Raw genomic sequence first — 22868 nt, forward strand, 5'->3', positions numbered from 1 at the left:
TTGAAAATATTCGGGAATGGGTAAGAATTTTCCTATCTTTCATTTACTTTGCTTGTTTGATAAGTTTGAATTAAAGTTATTTTTGTCTTAGACATAAAAATTATTATTAATCTGCAGGGAAGATATAGGTCAGTGGTTCTCAACCGTGAGCAATTTTGCTGAAAGAGGGAAGTGGAGATTGATAGTTGATGGAGTGGTGTTTTGTCAGTGAATGAGTTGGTGTTGGGAAGGAAGGAACAAACACATTCTTGGAAACTGGAGGAAAGGTGGTAAAGAAGTGTGGGAATGGAGGTGTGACTGGCAGTGAACGGGGTGCGTGGTACATGTTGAAGCTGCTAGTGAGACAGTGGGATGTTTCCTAGAGGATGAATCTGGAAAGGGCTGAGAATTTGAGGGAGAGAGAGGCTTATAGTCTGGAGTAGGATGTTGGCTTTTAAGATTTTATAAGTATTTCATGATTGTAGGTCTGGGGAAATCTAAACTGCTCTTCTGTGATTATAATAACCTTTGTCTTTTCTCTTTTCCTCCTCTGGTCCAGGCTTGGGCAGCTAGCCACAATGGCTGGTATAGATCAGTCAGATTTTCATTTACTAGGTCGTCCCCAGATGAATTCTACTGTTAGTAGTCCACCTAAAGAAAAAAAGAAGGCACTTGAAGAAGAAAAATCAGAATCAAAGCAGAGTGCCCCAGGGCCAACGCAAAATCTCCAAGTAAGTGGAGAGGACAGCACTTAAGGATTCTAAGAGTGATTAGCAAAAAGGAAATGACCAAGTCAGAGAGAAAATAATAATGGTCAGTCTCTAATAGTTCACATGCTCGGGAGCTAGAAGATTCTGGAGTCCTCTCCAAATCTGAGATTAGTAAATGTGGGCCCGTTTCATGATACTGTATTGTTGTACATAAGAAAACTGGAAGTTCTTTAGAAAATGTATGAGTTAAAGCAAACTCTCCTTAATGAAGAAAGAAAACATTACAGAAAATATTCCAAATTTTAAATTGTATAAATGTCTGTTCTATTCATATTTTATCTAGGTTTCTATTTGTATGCAGTCAGCTTAATAATGAAGGAACACTAATGGAGGTACACGTACTAATATAATTTTTAAAATAAGTAATCTTGACATAGCTGATACGTAAGGTATTATAGTGACTCACCTGGTCATGGGAATGGGAGGGGAAACCTGTCAGCTTTTCCTCCAGCCTCACTTGGAGCCCCCTTCGCCCAGCTCAGCCAATCTCAGACTGGTCTTGGGAACTGACAGCTTGAGAACACAGTCTGGTCACAAACTATATTATATACTGTTTACATGAGCCTGGAGGATAGCAAAGAAATTAATTTTCTTACAGAGTAGGGTTTTATTTTTAGTGAGGGAAAGGAAATGGGTAATAACTACCCCAGTCACCAAAGTCTGAAAATGTAGCGGACACAGCCTTGGATATAGCTAGGTTAAGCTGAGAATCACTTGGCAGGATATAATTAGAGAAAAACTGGCTCTGAAATCTTCTGAAGAATCAATTGACTGTGTTAATAATAAGATCACAGAGTAACATTGAAGTTTTGAACTCTACTTTTTAATGGTTGGCTTTGTTCATCACTGAATTTTTGTCTTGTCTTTTGTCTTTCCCTCCAGTTTCAGAAAATTACAGGTGATGCTGGGATTCCTTTGCCTCTCGACTCCTTCCATGTTCCAGTCTCTACTCAGGAGGCCTTAGAAACTTCCAAAGACAACCTGGGGGTCGCAGTCACAGAGCAGCGGCAGGAGTCTTTTGAAGATTTCATTGCTAGAACATGTTCTTCTTCAGCAGACGTCATTTCTGGAACTGGAAGTCAAAGAAAAGAAGAGGAATTACCTAGAAATAGCAGGTCTTCTTCAGAGAAAATGACCAGAGCATAATATACCAAAAACTACTCTGCTAAGAAACAACCTGGGAAGGACCTGCATTCCTGCTCTGACTCACCTGTAAAGCAGAAAAGCAAAGGAATTGGGCAAAATAATTCTTTGCTTAATGAACCAATTAGAAGTGAGTCTTCAAAAAAACACATTTCTGTTAAGAAAGAGTACAATAGAGACTGTTTCTTCAAAGACAACTAAAAGTAAACTCAGTCTACTAGAACATTCTGAAAGTGATACTCTTGGATCTGATTGTGAATTTCCAGAAAGCATCCATATTCCATCACGCCTAATATAGGTCTAAATCTTTTAAAATCTTTTAAAATTATGTTTTTGCCTTCAAATTTTAATAAATTACTTATGTTTTTATTATAGTATATGGTGTTTTAAAGTACTTGACTGGAAGCCATTAGAGAAAGATTTATCTATACTTTTTTATTATAATGAAAGTTTTGGTGTATTTTTCCTTGTGACAGTTTGCACCATTCATTCAGCTAGTGTTTACTGAGGGCTTCATATGTACAGTACTTTTCTGGGTGCTATTGCTTTCAGCAGTGAACAAAATAAAGCTTTTACTCTCCTGGAACTAACACTCTGTGGTGGGAGAAAACATAAACAACAAAACAGGGTAAGGGGTAAAAAAGAGATGGGAATAATAAATAGAACAGTTTTACCATTTGGTTAACTGTCAAACTATTATAAATCGTATGGCCAGAAGCCATTGACATATTTTAATTCACAATAACCAGAGAGCATCAAACAATTTACCAAGGCACTTAACCGTGTTTATGGATTACGGCAACACTATGAGGTAGGGAACTATTACCATCCCCATTTATAGATGAGGAGACATTATGTGAGTTGCCCAGAATTACACAGCTGTAAGTGAGTGAGAAGCTGGGATGTGACCAGAACCCATGCTCTTTATTTTTAATGTATGGACTTTATTATGTTTCATTTGTTTCTGATTTATGTGATTTTTTTAAAGATTTTTTTTGATGTCGACTATTTTTAAAGTCTTTACGGAATTTGTTACAGTATTGCTTCTGTTTTATGTTTTGGTTTTTTGGCCGCAAGGCATGTGGGATCTTAGCTCCCCATCCAGGGATCGAACCCTCACCCCCTCCACTGGAAGGCGAAGTCATAACCACTGGACCACTAGGGAAGTCCCCCTTCTGTGGTGATTTTTATGGCAGTTTTTTAAAATTTATTTTTTATTGACGTATAGTAGAATTACAGTGTTGTGTTAATTACTGCTGCACAGAAAAGTGACTCAGTTATACATTTACATACATTCTTTTTCACATTCTTTTCCATTACGGCTTACCACAGGATATTGAATATAGTTCCCTGTGCTATACAGTAGGACCTTTTTGGGTTTTTTTAAATACATCCACTTTTTAAAAAATAAATGTATTTATTTTTGGCTGTGTTGGGTCTTCATTGCTACACGCGGGCTTTCTGTAGTTGCGGTGAGCGGGGGCTACTCTTCTATGCGCTGTGCAGGCTTCTCATTGTGGTGGCTTCTCATGTTGCAGAGTACAGGCTCTAGGTGCATGGAGTTCAGTAGTTGTGGCACACAGGCTTCAGTAGTTGTGACTCGCAGGCTCTAGACTACAGGCTCAGTAGTTGTGGCAAAATAGTCAATAATTTAATACTGAATGGAGAATTAAGGACTCTAGAGCTAACCTTTGGAGAAAAGTAAGAACAGAAAAGATAAGATTTGGAACACTCATTATTCCTGTTTTCATATAACAGGGTTTCTTGTCATCCAACTATTCGTTATCTACATCCTAATTTTAAGGTGTCTATAGATTCCAGCCCTTCTACATCAGCAAACTGCTCATCCTGTTTCAGCAAATTACTCACTGATGGATTAATAACATAAACATAATACCGTATAATAGAAATAAAATTCAAATCAACTTTAAAGTGAAATTCTGAATTTTAAAGATATAATATCATGAAGCCATTGTAAATAATACCAGACATCTGCTGGGTTAAACATACAAAGCCATTGATAAATGAGGATGTGTAGTTAACAATTTAAAAAAGAGATACAATAGAAGTAAAAGAAAAAACAATTGAGTATCAAATAATTAAGAGAAGGCCTTGGAAAACTGTTGAATTTTTACCAGAATTAGCCTGTTTGAGCTGCTAACATTGAACATGCAGTGAAGGACAGTTTACTGTCCCATAAACCAGTTTTGCTGAAAGAATCACTCAAAACAAAATGTAATTCTTTTTTTTAATTGTAGCACTTGTGCTTAATTAAAATTTAACCTAAATTTTACTGGCTATAAGAGAAAATATACTGGATTCGTTTATATCATAACATATTTTGACAAATGAAATTATTTTCAAATGCATTTTCAACTACTCTTCAGTCACTATTTACAGATGATTTTAAGCATATGGATTTTTTTTTCATGTACAAATCATCCTTGAAAAATAAGGATTCTTTTACTTGAGTAGGACTTATCTTAATCCAGAGATCAGATCTAGGTCCAATAGACAAAATTTTAAAACTTAAAATTTTCTGAGAGTAAAAGGCACTTAAAAAGTTAAAACCTCCTAACAGACCAGCATTCTGACTATAGAATCAGCTGATTTATGGGTAGTGAGCATTTTGTTATCAAAATACTCATCCACAGCTAGTGAGCCTATAGCATGGATACATGGTAGATTTCTGTACCAGAAATTGGATGAGCTTGTGTGTGGATATCCTTCCAAATGCTAAGATTTCAAGGGCTTAACTGAGACCAGAACAGCATTTTCCAAAGTTGCTAGAAACAAAGAGTCCTTTAAAATGTTCCACTGACAAAGGGTTGTAGAGCCAAATAAAGTTTAAAAACACTTCAGACCAAACTCTACTTAACAGTTAAATTCACAGAGCACATTATAGCTCATTCCACATCTCAAAAGTCCTCCAGTCACGAAACATGTTTAAATTTCCTGAACCCAGGATTTCTCAAGTTTATTTTACTACAAAATCCTTTTTCTTACTTTTTTTTCTTTTTTGTTGACTTCACATTCACTAATGTCCCATGGGAGCATAGGTGATATTCAAAATATTTAACAAACTTCAAGTGAAGGCACTAAACAATCAGAAGGCTGTCTGACTAATTAGAATGACCGTAAAACTAGTGTTCTTTGGATCACTATTTAGAGGAAAAATCTGGTTTAAAACTGAGATCTTAATTGATAATCTAATGCCATCAATCTGCAAAGCTGCCTTAATTAGTAGGGTTTTTTTTTCTTTTTTTTGGTTACAGTTGCTGGACTTAAAATGTAGCTGATATAATGTAAATCATTTCAAAAAGGTCAAATGTATGATGTCACATGTTCTCTAGCATCAAATCCATTTCACTAATTCTAAAATAATCTCTTTCAAGAGACGCAATATTTTCTTTAACCCTGGAAGGTTCGGTTCTAACCTTAAAATAACTTAAAGACACTTTTCAAAACTAAACTAAAAATTGAAAAAATAATAAGTAGAAAAAGGCAAGAGCTAAAGTAAGAGACATTTTCACTGGCCATTAAAAAAATTCTCTTCTTAAATCTGATTTTTAAAAATTAATAGAAAAGACTGGCAATTAACTTATTTTCCCTGGTGACTACTGCCTGTTTGGGGTGATACAAACATTTACCTAGATAACTGTGCTTTAGGAGTAATAAGAATTATATGTTTGGTCTCCGTCCCAGTTTCTGCCACAGAGTTTCTAAAACCCTTGGGATTTCCTAAGTGATGAGATGATAATGGTGTCTTTTGTTATGTTAACAAGGTGATCTTTAGAAAGCACCTAAGGATGGGAGCAGGCAGCCTGTGGAGCCAACCTTGTGATTAGAGGTTGGAACTTTCGGTCCCACCCCCCTGACCTCAGGGCAGGGAAGAGCCACTCAAGACTGAGCTCAATCGCCCATGGCCAATGAGTTATTCAGACACGCCTGTGTACTGAAGCCTCCATAAACCCCCAAGGACAGGGTTCAGGGAGCTTCCCAGTTGGTGAGCACATGGAGATTTAGGGAGAGTGGGCTCCATGCTTTCTCCCCATACCTCGTCCTATACATGTTTTTTATCTGGCTGTTGCTGAGTTTTATCATTTTATAATACACCGGTTAATCTAGTTAATAGAATATTTCTGTGAGTTCTATGAGTCACTTGGGCAAATTAATTAAAGCTAAGAAGGGGGTCGTTGGAACCTCTGATCTGTGGTACAAGGGTCAGAAGCACAGGTGACAACATATACTTGGTGACTGGCACCTGAAGTGTGTGTGTGCATTCCTGCTGGACTGAGCCCTTCCTTCACATGTGAGATCTGATGCTATCTACAGGTAGATAGTGCCAGAATTGAGTTGAATCATAGGACACCCAGCCGTTTGAGCACTGCTACGCTCTCTCATTGGAAATGGTGCTCAGGACCACTTAATGCTTTCTAGGCTCTGGCTTCTGTGAATTCATGACAACAGTAACCTCTGAAACATACACATGTACCTCTGCCACAAAAAACTTCTGATAGACACATAAGAAATTAATAACAGTTGCTAAGAAAGGGGGTAAGGGACCTAACGTTGGTTGGATGAGGGGCAAAAATATTCCAGAAGGAATTACTACTACTATTTATCTTTTGATAGTGTGTGATTTTTAAATATGTGATCTCATTAGATTTTCCAAATATAAATAAACAAGATAATTATCATTCGTTTAAAAAAAGGCTGAAGAAAATGTAGTTTTATATACTTCAGAAAAAAGAAAATTGAGGGAGGATTTGATTATAGCGTTCAGTAGGCCAAGAAATGTGAATAAAGAAAGAATGACTATAAAGGGGCCAGAAAAATGATTTAGGAGACGAGACCTTAGGAGACACTTTCTGATAAGCAGAGCAGTAACTCTTGCCCATTTCCTTTGTTTTTGGCCACGAATGGTTAAAGGCTCCTGTGAGAAGGCTACAAGGGGACTAGTGTCCACATCAAGTGGATAGCTTAGATTCTGATACCAACTACTGGAAATTATCCAGGGCCCAGTAAAGAAGTACTGGTAAGCTGCAGTTGCCAGCACGGTGCTTGGTAGATGTAAATATTTGTGGGTCTGCTAAATTAACGGTAAGACTATAATTCATAGTATCTTGCACACAAACTAGATTGGTAAGTTTTCAGTGGATGACTTTATTACCATTCAGAACTCAGTCAGATGGAACAGTACTCCTCAATGATTGAGAACTCAATCTTCCTCAATCTTCATGTATCACCATCTGCAAACATTGCTCTCTGTCGCAGATTACGTGCCTTCAGCTATGGATGAGACAGTGAGATGCATTCCATTCTCCTCTTCCTGGACACACAGAACAATGACCTTTTCTAACCTCCCTTGGAGCCAGGCAGAGGTTAAGTTTTTGCATTCTTGTTGAAAGGGTATGGGTCTACCACTTTCAGGCCTGGCCAGGAGATATTATGCATGATTGCCCATGTTCCCTTCTGCTGTAGTTTAGGTAGTCATGCATTTAAGACAACACCTCAAGGTGGAGGGGGCATGGGTTCCTGATTCACTACTTGAAAATAATCTGCTAAGACTGAACCACCTAATTCACACTGGTCTCTGACAAGAGAAATAAACATTTATTAAGTTAAGACACTTGGCTTTCAGGAGTGTTTGTTAGACTACCTAGCATCAATTACCTTCAGTAATTCATTGCTAAACTGGTACACCGGTAATAATCACGGACTAGTGATGAGTCTACTTAATTCCAATCCTCTCCATTTCTCATTGCTGATTTACTCTATACTCACCAGCAATTATTTTTCATAGGACTTCTTGATGACCATGTCAGTCTAGAATTATCCATAGTACCTCTATGTCTATCTCTTCCTCCAATTCAACTTCCCAGTAGGGGACCTGGCATTACCCCTCTGTGTAGATACAACCATGGAGGATCAGGTCCTAACGAGATCGTATCTAGAAGGGCCCTGTTCTGCAAGGTTTATGGTTTATTTTGCTATACCTTGGATTCATATGTTGGTTTAAAATAAAGTGACATGATTTTTGAAGGTTGAAGCTGAGTGGCTGAACCAAATTTCTATAATCAAGGTAACATATATTTTCCCCCTGAGTCTGTACTAGGTCATTTCTTAAAAATTATTTTTTCTATCCTATGAATCTATATGTTTACATAAGCATTAGCTATTATTCCCAACGTCTATGTTATGGACGGAAAATAGGATTCTTCTCGTGTCCCAACTCAAATCAAACAGTAAAGCATTGTTTACATTATACAAGGTTTACATTGCACAGGACTGTTTATATTCCACAAGGATCCTGAGGTCACGTCTAGAACCAATGGGAAAAAATGTCATAATAGATTAGTAAGGACTGTAATGAAGATGGAAGGGGAAAGTGGTGGCATATGTGCTAGGCATTTATTTCCCCAACTGAGGTCATTTCCTTGTCATGTATCACAACGCTACTGTAGTTGCTCATGTGCTGCAATCCACTGCCCACCCACCCACCCATCTAACATTTTTGAGGACTTAATCTGTGCCAAGGACTCTACTCTCTGCCTGAAAGGCAAGTGAAAACTACAACCCAGGTCTTTCCTGAAAGAGCACATAAAGGAAGACTGATCTCTGAATAGTAAGTGACACAAGATAATGGCTGAATGGGTGGTTTCTTTTATTGCGCACTTGCAGGATAGAAAGCAGAGAGAAAAATAGCTCCAAAGAGTTGGACAGTTATATTATCATTGATTTTTGAGTGACCACCAATTAAAGGGCATGCTTAGCAGCTAGAAACGAGGACCTCATTAGATGACTACAAGAGCCAGACACTTTCAAAACTTCCCCGTAAACTCGCAGTTCCATTTTCATTTCATGAAGAGACAGCTTGGGAAGTCGGAGGTCACGCTCTTGTATGTCCACAACAGGGATGATTTAAGGCACCGGTAAGCTCCTGCTGAGCTGCCACCTAAGGTCATACAACTGTGAATCATGGCGGGATGTAATGACTTGGGCAACATTCTTTCCTGCAAATACGTACAAGATGGATGGTGAATAGTATTGAAGTATAACATATGGTGCTGATCATGAATTTAAATTCCCTCAGAAATGGAGGAGAAACAATTAGCAAAGGGCATTCTTGACTTCGTTGAGCAGCAATGCCTCTCTGACTCCTGAGACACTCATTTTCAGCAGTCAGGCCACAAGATGTGTCTTCAATTTCTGCAAAATCTAGTTCTAGCTAGATTTTGGGCACTAATGGGAACATGATCTTAATGGATGCCTCATGTTTCTCATGCAGTGTGGCTGTGGAATTTTATGGGATAGAGTCAACAAAAAAGACAGGTCCTTTTCAACAGCATTCTTTATATCTGTTCAGTCTTGTCACTACCATCGTGTCCTACTAAAAGGACGTTTCAGGGATTGTGTGAGGCCTGGTACAGTGTGTTTTTATAGTCAGAGTGGGTCAGCGGATGGAGAATCACATGAGAGAAAACAAGAGGATGAGGTGCTATTCCTGGCTCCGGCTTCACCTCAGAGAATGACCTTGGCAGAAGCTCTTAACCTCACTTTGAATCTTTGAACCTCAGTTTTCTCATCTGTGAAATGAGGAAAGAACATCTGCCCCTTTGCTCCCTCTCAGGATTCTTGGAGGATTAAACAGATCAGGGCTATAACCTGAAGTACGGTGAACCCATGAGGAAAAAAATTAGATATCACTTAACTATATAATATTCTTTTTAATCATTACTAATTTCCAAAGGTGAAGAAAACCTTGTTAAAAAAATATGTAAGCTGATTGTTTTTCTGGAAACAAAATAAAGGCTCAACTAGCAACCCTGCATTAAAAAAGAGAACCTGAAATGCACATTCCAAATCTACTTCGAGGCAGAAAGACCCCTAAATTCCTTCCAGTTTCCTAAGATTTTTCCACTATAATTTTTTTTCGTTATTGTCTTCTTCATAAAATGTTAGTTATATTTTGGGGTTTTGCTATTATTATATTTTGCTATTATTATATTATTATATTTTGCTATTATTATAATATTTATAATATTATATTATATTTTGGGGTTTAGCATATATAAGGAAATCGTCTTTCCAATTCACTAATAAAAAAGGGAGTACAGGAGAGAAGAAGGAAGAGAGGGAAGGAGGAAGGAATAAATAGAGAACAAACCCATGTGGCTAGAAGAAACTGACCTGAGAAGACAAAACAATTCATAATTTAAAATACTATATAATACAAATGAAGTTAAAGATGTGTTTGCCCAGAAGAGGACTGACTTGAAGTAAACTGATATGATTTGCTGGATAACACCCTGTATTTCCCTGCTTTAGTGAAACAGTCAGTCATAGAAGAGCTCTATCTACAGGGAAATTATGAAAGAAATAATCTTCATTTCTCCATGATTCTTTAAAACCAAATTGGACTTTATTCCTTCTTATTTCTCTCTCAAACTCCACTCTTCGACATAGAAAATAGCATTCTGGAATGACTTAGAATTAGAGAGCAGTCAATATTTCATGATTTTAAGGTTCTTCATTAGGAACCATGTGAATTTGGGCCCAATAATCCTAATCGTAGCTTTTTCTTTAGTTCTATAGTTCTATTAGGCCATGTTGTTAGAGCACTGTTCACACTTATTGCCAATAGACTCTGGATTGGAGGTCAAACTGTTACTTACCTTCTTCAGCATACCCTTCAATGATTAAATGCCCCCAGGGACTTTTAAGAATCATTTTCATCTTGTAAATATTTCTAAATTGACATCTTAACTTTATAGTTGCGTCCCCTGTGAGGGAAAGAGACTAGGGTGATGGAGGCTTTTTGCTTCTTACTTTGTATTTTTTCAAGTACTTATTACTTTTTAAATTAAAATCAAGGAACCAGCACAAGAATGCTAGTAAGGTATAAGTGAGATGTAATGCTTGGTGTGCATAAGGGTTCAACAGTCCACTGTGAGAGTGCAGCCTTTTGAACAACCTCAGTGATAAGTGGGAACCACTTGTCCAAGACTATTTTATTTAAGATGCAATACTCATTTCTATCCCCTTCAATACATTTTAACTACCCCAAGCTAGAATAATGGGGCTAGAGGTGCAAGAAGAATATTATACCAAACAGGGGCAATATAAATAAACATCACAATCAAATTTTCCTTATTAAAAATATAAGTGAAAAACCTAAATACACTATTATTCCACAGAGTTTTAAGGTATATTAAAAACATTGTGATAGGATGTTTCAAAAATTATGGTACAATCCCCTTCTGACACTCTCATTCCTAAGTCACCACTTCAGCAGGACTGGGCTTTGGCATACTCAACCCACATGATGAGACAATAGCAAAAGAGCTTGATGGCTCAGTTGTCGAGCACTAGCCCACTACGTTCTGAAGACAAGGGGACCAGGTGCTCCCACTGTCCAAGCCAACCACCAAACCTGTGAGTGAGGCTGTCTCAGACCAGCTCTCACTCAGCTGATCCATCAGCTGACTAAAACTGCATGAAGGAGCCCAGATAAAACCAAAAGTAAAACACTACCCAGATGAATCCAGTCCCAAATGGCCAAGTAATTGCTATTTTAAGCCACTAAGTTTCTTTTTGTTGTTGTTTTGTTTTTTATACCTTTATTAGAGTATAATTTCTTTACAATGGTGTGTTAGTTTCTGCTTTATAACAAAGTGGATCAGTTATACATATACATATGTTCCCATATCTCTTCCCTCTTGTGTCTCCCTCCCTCCCACCCTCCCTATCCCACCCCTCTAGGTGGTCACAAAGCACCAAGCTGATCTCCCTAAGCCACTCAGTTTTGAGGTGGTTTGTAATACAGCAAAAGCTAATCTATACTATAATACGATTTGGTCAAGTGGGTTTATCCTTGAGAATGCAAGGTTGGTTCAGTATCAGCCAATCAATTCATGTGATTCACTGTATTAGTTAAATAAAAGGAGAAAATCATATCATCATTCTTTTTAGATAGAGGACATAAAAAGCATCCCATGAGGTTCAAAATCTATTGGGTGGGGTAACTTTTATAAAACTAGATCCAAATAGTAACTATCTTTCCTTGATAAAGGCTATATACCAATAATACATGGCACATGTATACACCAACAAAAATTATTATACTACTAATTTTTTTAAAAAATTAGCATTTCCTTTAAGGAGAGAATTGAGATAAAGATTTCTAACATTACTGGTCTATTGGAACTGACCTTTTTGGAGCTGTGTATTGAGAGAAATAGAAAGAGAGAAGGTTTAGAAGAATATAGATAAAAATGTCATATTTATAGATTGTCTTGATTATGTATTTAATTTGAAACACAGGAAAATCAATAAGCTATTAAATCTAAGAGAAGAGCTCAACATAGGGGCTGGAAAAAATTAATACACCAAAATCAATTGTGTTCCTCCATAGCATCAATATCTAGATACAATACAAGATGAATTTACCATAGTAACAAAACCTAGAGAGTATGGGGTTTCACCTAATAAATTATGCAGAAAATCTTCATAATGAAAACTTTATTAGAGGACACATGAGTAAAAGAAATTTATATCACAGGTATGGATGAGATGACTTACTATAATAATATAAATGTCCTTATATTAATCTATAAAATTAAATGCAACTGTAATAAAAGGCCAAGCTCTTTTTTTTTTTTGAGGGACAGCATAAAAAAGTGATTCTAAAATGTCTCTGGTGGACTTCCCTGGTGGCGCAGTGGTTCAGAATCCGCCTGCCAATGGAGGGAACATGGGTTCAATCCCTGGTCCAGGAAGATCCCACATGCCACGGAGCAACTGAGCTGGTGCACCACAACTGCTGAGCCTGCACTCTAGAGCCCATGAGCCACAACTACTGAAGCCCACGAGACTGGAGCCTGTGCTCCGCAACAAGGGAAGCCACTGCAATGAGAAGACTGTGCACCACAACAAAGAGTAGCCTCCTGCCGCACCGCTCGCTGCAACTAGACAAAGCTCACACGTAGCAATGAAGACCCAATACAGCCAAAAAGAAAAAAAAAAAAAAGAGAGCAGATTGCTCTATCTCCTATAAAAACATTAACATAAAATAAAATAAAATACAATGTATCTGGAAGAATAAAGTTCTCCATACAGCTAAGGTAGATTTGAAAAATAAGCTCAAAGTGGAGAATGTGCCCTATACATTAAGATATATTGGGAAGTCATGATAGATAAGAACTGTGTGATGCCCTTGGAAGAAACGGAAAACAAGAAAACAAATCAAACAGGTGGTCTAGAAATAGAGCTATATACAGATAGGAAGTTGGCACATGAAAGAGATGGAATCATAGTCCAATGGAGGAAGTTGAATTACAGCTTTTGGGGAAACAGTCTCATTTTAAAAAGAGATATGAGACTGGATCTTAACCTAGTGACATCACTTATGTTGTACCCAGTCCTATATAGCTCACCTAATCTTCACAAGAAAATCCACAAGGCATAAACTATTATCCTCATTTTACAGGTGGAAAAACTGAGGTATGAGAGATAAAATGACTAGCCTAAGAAGTACATGGTGGAGCTGGAACTTAAACCCCACAGAAATCATTCTATTAACCATTATGTTATATAATTCCACCTAATGTACAAAACTAAAATACAATAGTTTTAATATCTAAATGTGAAATATAAAATCTAGAGAGAATAAAAGAAATTGCAAGGTAATATATTTGTGATTTCAGGGTAAGAGATGAAATAGATCTTTGAAAAATAAAGAAGCATACATTGTATGAAGCAAAAGTGATGAATTTAACTATATATTAAAATTATAAATTTAGTAATATAAAAAATCTGATTTAAAAAAATGGGCAGAAGACCTGAATAGACATTTTTCCAAAGAAAACATACAGATGGCCAACAGGCACATGAAAAGATGCTCAACATCACTAGCCATCAGGGAAATGCAAATCAAAACCACAATGAGAGATCACCTCACACATGTCAGAATGGCTATCATAAAAAAGAACAAAACTAACAAGCCTTGCCGAGGATGTGGAGAAAAGGGAACCCTGGTACACTGTTGGTGGGAATGTTAACTGATGTAGCCACTAGAGGGGTGGGATAGGGAGAGTGGGAGGGAGACACAAGAGGAAGAAGATATGGGGACATATGTATATGTATAGCTGACTCGCTTTGTTATAAAGTGTTAGAAACTAACACACCATTGTAAAGCAACTATACTCCAATAAAGATGTTAATAAAAACAAAAACAAAACAGAACTACCATATAATCCAGTAATTCCACTCCTGGGTATATATCTGAAGAAAACAGAAACACTGATTTGAAAAGATGCATGCACCCACATCCAGTGTTTATAACAGCATTGTTTACAATAGCCAAGATATGGAAGCAACCCAAGTGTCCATCAACAGATAAATGAATAAAGAATACGTGCCATATGTACACAATGGAACACTGCTCAGCCATAAAAAATGTTAAATTTTGCCATTTGCAACAACATAGATGGACCTGGAGGGTATTATGCTAGTGAAATAAGTCAGACAAAGACAAATACTGTAATGATATCACTTATAAGTAGAATCTAAAAAATAAGACAAATGAATGAATACAACAAAACAGAAACAGATTCACAGATATAGAAAACAATCTAGTGGTTACCAGTGGGGAGAGGGAAGCGAAAGGGGCAAGATACAGGCTGGGAATTAGGAAGTGCAGACAACTATGTATAAAATAAATGAGATACAAAGATATATTGTAGGGCATGGGGAATATAGCCAATATTTTATAGTAACTTTCAATGGAGCATAATCTATAAAAATATTGAATCACCATGTTGTACACCTGAAATTAACATAATATTGTAAATCAATTATACTTTAATAAAAAATTAGAATTTTATGTACAATAAAGGATACCAAAGTCAGACTGAAAAACAGTTGATGGGTAGAAGACATATACATTATCTGAAACCTAACAAAGGACTCAACATCTGAATACAAAAACTTCTACATCTCTAAAGACACACAATACTCAATAGAAAAATGAGCGAAGGTCATGATAGGCAATTCATAGAATGGAAAACATGAATAGCAAGAAAGTATATGAAGACCTAACTTTTCTAGACTCAGAGCAATGCAGAATTAAAACACCTTACTTCATATGAATCCACACATGCCAAATTTCCAGAAGTTAAAATGCAAATTATGCTGTGGAGCAACTACGCCTGCGCACCACAACTACTGAGCCTGCGCTCTAGAGCCTGGGAGCCACAGCTACTGAGCCCGCGCGCCTAGAGCCTGTGCTCCGCAACAAGAGAAGCCACTGCAATGAGAAGCCTGCGCACCGCAACGAAGAGTAGACCCCGCTCGCTGCAACTAGAGAGAGCCTGAGTGTAGCAACGAAGACCCAATGCAGCCAAAAATACATGAATTGATTACTTTTAAAAAATGCAGATTAACAGCATGTGGTGACAAAGGATATGGCAAGAGAGAAATTCCAAGTATTGCTGGTGAGAGGAAAATGGTACAGCTATTCTGGAGAGGAATCTGTGAAATAAGGCATATATATGACTTCTACCTCAGCCATTCCACGGCTGCACTGTTACTCTGCACTGTTACTCAAGGGGACATGTGGAAAGAGTGTATTAATGCTTTATGGTGGACATAAAGTGTTGAAAATAGCCTAAGTATGTATCACCAGGGTAATGGATAAGCAAAACATGGTATTAACATAGTGGAATATTAGACAGTGGCCAGAAGCAATAATTTCTATGGAGCAACATTAATTTTAAAACAATAATTTTGTGTAGAAAAAATTATTTATTTATTTATACATTTATTTATATATTTATTATAAATATTTATATAAATATATATAGTTTATATAAACTATATATATAGTTTATATATATAATATATATACAATATATATTATTATTATATATTATATATATTATATATTATATATATTATATATACAATATATATAAAAACTATATTTATATGTTTACATATAAATATATAAATATAAATATTTATATATATATTTATTTATATTTATATATTATAATATATTGTATATATTATATATTATATATTATAATAGATAATGTATATAATATATAATATATATTATAAAATATACATTATATATTATATATATAATATAAATATTATATATAATATATTATATTATATATATTTATATATATTTATTTATATATTTATTATATTTATTTATTTTTTCCACACAAAACAATAATTTTGTGTAGAAAAAATAAAAGAATAGGATGTGATTTTTAGTCGATACTACTTTTGCAAAAATTAGAAAATACAAAACAATTCGGTATTTCAAATATATACATATGTTTAAAATAACTATGAAAGGTGAGTTGGGAAATTACATATTAAATGGCCCAAATGGTGCTATATAGGGGAAAATAAAGGAAATAAATCTGGCAGAGGGATGTCGGGGCCAAAACCAATCTTAAAAGTATTAGAAAATAGAGTGACCATACACACTGATGATAGAGTAACATGAACTGAGGCATATGGTCCCTTTTGAGTAAATGCCTTAAATACAAACTAAAAAAATAATGTCATAAGTTTAACAAGCACTATAAAAATATTTAGCATTATTGCAGTAGATAGTAGAAATATATAACCTTTCAACTTAAATAAAAACAAGACTGATGAAATATCATCTTTGTTCCCATGTCATCCATGCTAAGGAAGAAATAATAAATCAGCTTTTAAGATAGAATTTTTTACAATGAGAGATAAAAAACAAAGAAAAAGAAACCCTAACTGTTTATCCCATGAAGGGAGAAAAAAACAATTTGAAAAGTCAGAGTAGAACTCTCTGAGGACAATATTTAACATCAATTTGTGTAAAACAGAATTTTAAGAAGCTGGTTTTGAATTGTTTAGAGTTTCTAATTAGCATGCTGAGGAAATACAGGCTCCATCTTAATCCAGAAGCAAATAAAAAGTTCTGACTCTTACAATTCTAGGCTCTAGAGTAGGTGCGTGCTGGTGTGCTGGTGTGTATGTGTGTATGTGTGCATTTGCTGTGTGTTTTCAATAAACTCAAGAGTACATAAGGGTGTATGTTATTACATTGTAACAATTCTTGAGCAAGTCTATCTGAAGGTCAGTAGCAAACAAGTAGATGCCGCTTGGGTGGCCCCCCAAACTCTCAGGTAATGCGCAGATCTGGCTTGGCAATCATGTTCTGCTTTTAGACATAATGCATTTTTATGTTCTTGTTAGCATTGAAAGACTAACTTGAATATTCTGCAACTGATGAAATGGACAACAGAGCAGTAACCTAGAGTTTACACGTATTGGGGGCAGTAAAACTTTAGTTCTAGATTTAACTTGATTTTAGTCCTAATTTAACTTGGATTTTCTACAACGCATTTTTTTTCTATAAACTGGAGGTATATACCACCATAATCCTAAAAACCCTGTGACTTTGGGCTTCAGGGGTCTAAGCCTTCTCTCTAAGTGACTGAAAGGTACAACTGGATATTAGACCTGTCTAAAAATTGTCCTTTTCTGTCCTCACATACAAGGGTTCAGCTTGATTTTTGGATAGCTGTCATTAAAAAAAAAAAAAAAAAGTGCAAAGAGCTAATGCCTTTTGCTACAAGACAAAACAATTTCTCCTGGACATGCAGTAATAGGAGGCAATGCCATGTGTTGGAAGCATGCACATATTTTATGATAGATATTAATCTGGAGGTTAACAGCTAGATGCTCTGGTTGAAGTAGTTTATTTCAAACATACATATAATGTTAACCCACTTTGTAACAAAGCCTTCAACATTTCATAAGCAAATTCGTTTTTCTTTCTAGTTTAAGCCCAAGGAAATCCCTATAAGTCTTGTCTCCAAAGAGTAAATATAAAGAATTCATAAGATTAAAGAGTTCTTATCAATTGTATAAAAAACTAGAAATGTACTAACTAGACAAAAATGTAGACGTCTAAGAGAACGTCCAACAAATAGAAAAGTAGAGGACTGCACTGAGATTGCAATCCTGAGAAAAATACATTATTTCTAAATGAAAAAGTAAAAGGAGATAGTATAAATTAAAGCCAGAAGAAAAATTTAAAATCTACAAAAATACGAGTCAATACAAAGTTAAAAACCCATGAATTTTACTATATACCCAAAGGCTTCACAAAAGATCTCATGAATATCACAAATTAAAATAAAACAAACAAAAGCCAGAAATATTGTTTTCCCCAAATTGTACTACTACCTGCTTATTGCTTCAGTGGTAAGAAGAAAAATTATCTTCAAATAGTTAAATTGTATACCTACTTATATTTTAACTCTTAGGTGGATCTTGTTATATAATATATATGATCTCTAAAGAAAACTTGTTGATTGTTTATTTTGGCATCTGTTAGGAAATTCCTATTTAATTAGATGAATCTCCTCATATAACTCTTAAATAAAAATAGATGCAAATATAGTATGTTTCATATCATTCATTTTAGACCTCTGAGAGTTAGAAAAGCTCAACCTGGAGAAGAAACTAGTTTTATTGAGGGAAGAAACTACTTTCCAGTTTAGAAGAGGAGGGATTATCCCATTTCTGTAGAGGAAGCAATCAGGAAGATACAAAAAGAATGATCCTTGCCTAGTGCTAAGGCCAGAACTACTGTGCATATTGTACCAGATCTTGTAAAAACAGCCACTGTGCTGGCACTCACAGGCCTGGGTCATGGTGTGTTCAACAATAAAACTTTGTTCCAAAGGATGGAACTCCTTCGGGCCAAAAAGCTTTCACGTGCGTTATTCCTTTAACCTCACTGTTTTGTTATGGGAAATGTGTTTATTTTTTGAAATGACATTGAAATATATCCTTAAAAGAACACTTTAGGTCTCAACAAGATTCTCTTCTCTTTCAGCCAACACATTACCTTTTAGAAATCAACAGTCTACTTCTTTCTTTAAATCATCACATTTCAAAGCTGTAGCAGCTAATAAATGTTAATATAATTTTTCCAAAACTGCAATCTCCCTAAATTTCTATGCTGTCTTCTTTATCCTGTCTTTTCAAGGTAAAGGTATCTTTCCAGTTTTCTTAGCATTATCATGATTACGGATTTTGTTCATTGTTAAAGTTCGTTATTTATGGACATAAGTTAATGTAAATGCAAAAATATCTCGTATTATTCACAAGCTGGCTGACTTAAATCACTCGCTCTTAAAACAACTTTACTGCTCTCCAATCTGCTCAAATGCACGGAAATATAAATTCAAGATGTTGTGGCTTTTCTGCAATGCTTTCTTTTCAGGCTGCAGTCTACATGACAGCGTTATATCTTATCCTTGCTGCTGCTGTTGTTCAATCTATAAAATCTCTCTTGAAGACCCCCAAAACAGCTTGTAATTTAAACTTTTACTTTTGGTGACTCACTGTTTTCAAATTGCCATCTCTGACCATATCCCCCTTCCAGGGGAATTTATGCAGACTCTTAACCCATAATTGCTTTACTCTTTACTTCTATTTCTGGGTTCTTAAATTAACTGTTACATCAGTGTTCTTCATTACTCAAATTATTTTTTCTTAGGAACTTTCCCTGGAAGTAAGTTCATGCTATTTTTGACAAGCAAACATTTGACCTCTGAAAGAATTCTTATGGAAATGTGTTTATATCCCAAATGCACCACCAAAAATCTTTGTGACCTTGCATAAACGTCCCTTACCATTTCAGGTGCTATCTTTGCTTGACTCCAAAGTGAAGTGATTAAAACTATAAGCATCTAGCTGTTATGCACTTTTGTCTCAGTTTGGTCAATGAAACTCTCAAAAATCCATCAAATTTTCATTATTTTTTATCATTAGCCTGTTTGTGTAAAATAAGTTACCATTTATGGAGCCAGTGTTCTCCTTTATTCCGGCATCCAATCATTGTAAATATTTCTCATGGACACATTCTTAGAAGGCCTATGAATAACCTGGCCTCTTACTGATTCTCCCTTTTGGAGTCTTACTAGCCAGACTTCCCCAATAACTTTCAGAGAGAGTTTTCCCCCTTTCCGGGTCTTCTTTTTGACTTCTATACGCCATAGAACTTTCAAAAGTCAACACACCAATACTAATGTTACCACATACCCTCCAAAAATCTCCAAGCTGTTTATGCCTATTCATTACGTTAATACTTTATCAAAACTTGTCCAATTGAGTAGTTTTAGCACAGATATTTTACACAGTTTAGCACAGACATGCTCTGTTTAAGGCTGACAGATCCATTAGGAATTAACTTTCTGGTACATTTTCCCTCTGACATTTTCCTCACAACTGTGTTTCCTCATAACTGAGCCATCAGTTATCTCTTGGCTATAGAAAGGCAGATAAGAGAAAAGAAAGCTAAGTGAGAAAAGATATGTAAATAGACTAGCACAATATTGGACACATAATAAGTATTCAATAAATGATAGCAAGTATTCTTACCCTTATCCTCACATTAGTTTATATGTATTAAAAACTGTTTACTGGACTCAACTCTTACTTCCATTTCTCATTAGATCCTCACAGAAACCTTGGAGGAAGCGAGGTTTTATCCCCATTTTACAGGTTGGGAGACTGCAGCCTAGAGGGCTTAAGTACCTTAACTGAAGTCATATAGTCAAGAAATAAGCCTATATTTGTCACAATCACTTGCCCATGCTTTGACGTGACACCACCACCCATCATTTACCCAGCTTCACCAAGGTACTACTAAATTTTTTACTCTTATTCTCCTGTCTTTGCTTCATACTGCCATTGTCACCAGCCCAGTCAAATTCACTTTTAATTTTCCAATGTTAATGAAGGAAGTAGAAGGTGGAAATTGAGGTTAAAGGAGGAAACTTTAACGTTATTCAAGGATGACTTCATCTTAACTTCCAGCCTTCGTCTACCCATTCTCTGCTCCAGTCACACGCAGAGTATTTGCTATCTCTTCCGTAAGTCTTGACTTTTCTTGTCTTTATGCCACTTTTCTTTTCTCCATTTGCAATGAATCTCCCTTTCCCTTGGTTCTTCACCATTTCTTACTCCATACTCTCCATTAAAATTCAAATCTACCTTTAAAGTCCAACTCAAATACCAGTTCTGTCCTGCAGTCTCCTGGATCTGCCAGGTCAGAACTAACCACTTGCTCCTCCGTGCTCCTGCAATGGCAATGATGTTAGAAGGGCGAGTGATTTTACAGCTCGCTCACCACCTGTGGGAAATATGTCCTCTTTGCCCTTCCACATCCTTTCTCCACCCAACTCTATATGGATGGCTTGCATGGCTTATCTTAGTAAGTGTCCTTGCTCTGGCTTTCGTTTGGCTCACCAATGAAGAGTACCAATAGAAGATTGTAGGGAACGAAGGAGGGGTGTGAAGTTAGGGTAATAATTCTTGCCAAATTGCTGGGAGTTGGCTGCATCCCCCAACTAACGTATAGTGCTTCTCTGTGGGGTGTCACAGCATCTTTGGGGAGGACTCTCTCTCCAGCAAGGCTTCCTTTCTCTTTCATCTCCTATAAAGTAGCCACACTTTTACTGAACCCAGGGCACTACACTATCTCTTGATTCTCTATATTGGGCTCAATTTACCCTTATTGATGTACCCCTGATTTCCTGCTGAGACCCTGTCTGATGAACTTTGTAATATGCTCTTCTAAGCTGTTAATTTTACAAACCACATTATTACACTTATTAGAAGAATGTCTTCAGGATGTGTCAGTAAGCTCTGATTGATGATAATGGTAAACAGCTAGAATTTATGGAACATAAAGTATGCTTTGGATACTCTCTTGAGTACACCATGTGCATTCTTCTAATTAATTAAAATCACTATTAGCTAAGCAAGGCACACAGATGCTAAGAGGTTCCCAGAAGTAACTCGCTCATGGTCACCCCAGTGTCTCAGTAGTGTTTAGGACTCAGATCTGTCCAAAGCCTAAACCTTAAGTTCTAGGTCTAAGCAGTGGCTCTCAAACTTGAGTATGCATCAGCATCACCAAGAGAGCTTGCTGAAACAGGTAGTGGGCCCCACCCCCAGAGTGTCCGAGTCTGTAGGTCTGGAGCAGGGCCCAAGACTTTCATTTCTAAAAATTCCTACGTGCAGCTGATGTGCTGGTCTGGGTACCAGACTTTGAGAACCACTAGTCCAGGCATTTTAGGTCCAGAATTTCAGGTGTTAGAATAATTTTCTGGTGATAAATGTCCAAAAAAAAAAAAAGCACTGCATTTTTCTGTTTGTAAGGAGGTAATACATTCAATCTTAAAGAGTCAATAATGGGACTAACTATTTCAGAAAGAAGAGTTATTCTCCAGGAAGATGGGAGGAGATGGACATTCTAAGGACAGGAATGCCCTTTCAGGAAACTTGCAAAGGGAAAAGAAAAATAACATAGTAAGATTCTGCTATCCAGTGTTCACAGAACATGAGTGGGATACTCTTGACTGTAAAATGGAAAGCCAACTTTTGCTCACCATATACATACCTTATTCAGTACAAATGTTTATTAAGAATCTCCAAAAGCTAGACACTAGGCATCAGGGCTACACTGATAGAGCAGATAAAGTGCCTGGCCTCAGGGAGCTTGTGCTTCAGAGGATGTACATCAGCTAGATAGACTGAATGATGGATACTATACTGGGTTCACACTTCGTCTCAAGAAAAAAATATATCCATAGACGTGATCCAGGAGTCAAATGGCAAAAGACCTAGCCTCAAAGTGAGTGTTAATTTCATTAAATGGTAGGTAAAAATTATTTTATATGCCGAGATAGGCTCTGCTTAAAAGACACACTATTCCTCCAAAGGTATTATTCAAGCCAGCATATAAACCTGTGACTTTTTCTAGGAGAAATGTTGCCTTCTTTCCCAAGAAGGGAGCAGTAAGGGTCGGGGTGGAAATAGTTTCATCATCAGAGGCACAGTCTCACTACTACTGCTCAGCTCCAATTCGCAACCTTCTGAATGGTTTCCAGA

General features: G+C 36.4%; 1 protein-coding gene across 1 annotated transcript in view; it reads right to left on the bottom strand.

The window, feature by feature from the left end:
• Positions 1-1550: 1550 nt before the first annotated feature.
• Positions 1551-22868, bottom strand: part of LOC125961672 (metabotropic glutamate receptor 7-like) — a 64109-nt gene continuing 42791 nt past the window's right edge. The window contains exon 4 of the mRNA XM_049700480.1: positions 1551-1821. The gene's annotated coding sequence lies outside the window, so the exon portion shown is untranslated. The remainder of the gene's footprint in view (positions 1822-22868) is intronic.

This window comes from Orcinus orca, chromosome 17 (assembly GCF_937001465.1).
Source record: "Orcinus orca chromosome 17, mOrcOrc1.1, whole genome shotgun sequence".
In the NCBI taxonomy this organism is placed as follows: domain Eukaryota; kingdom Metazoa; phylum Chordata; class Mammalia; order Artiodactyla; family Delphinidae; genus Orcinus; species Orcinus orca.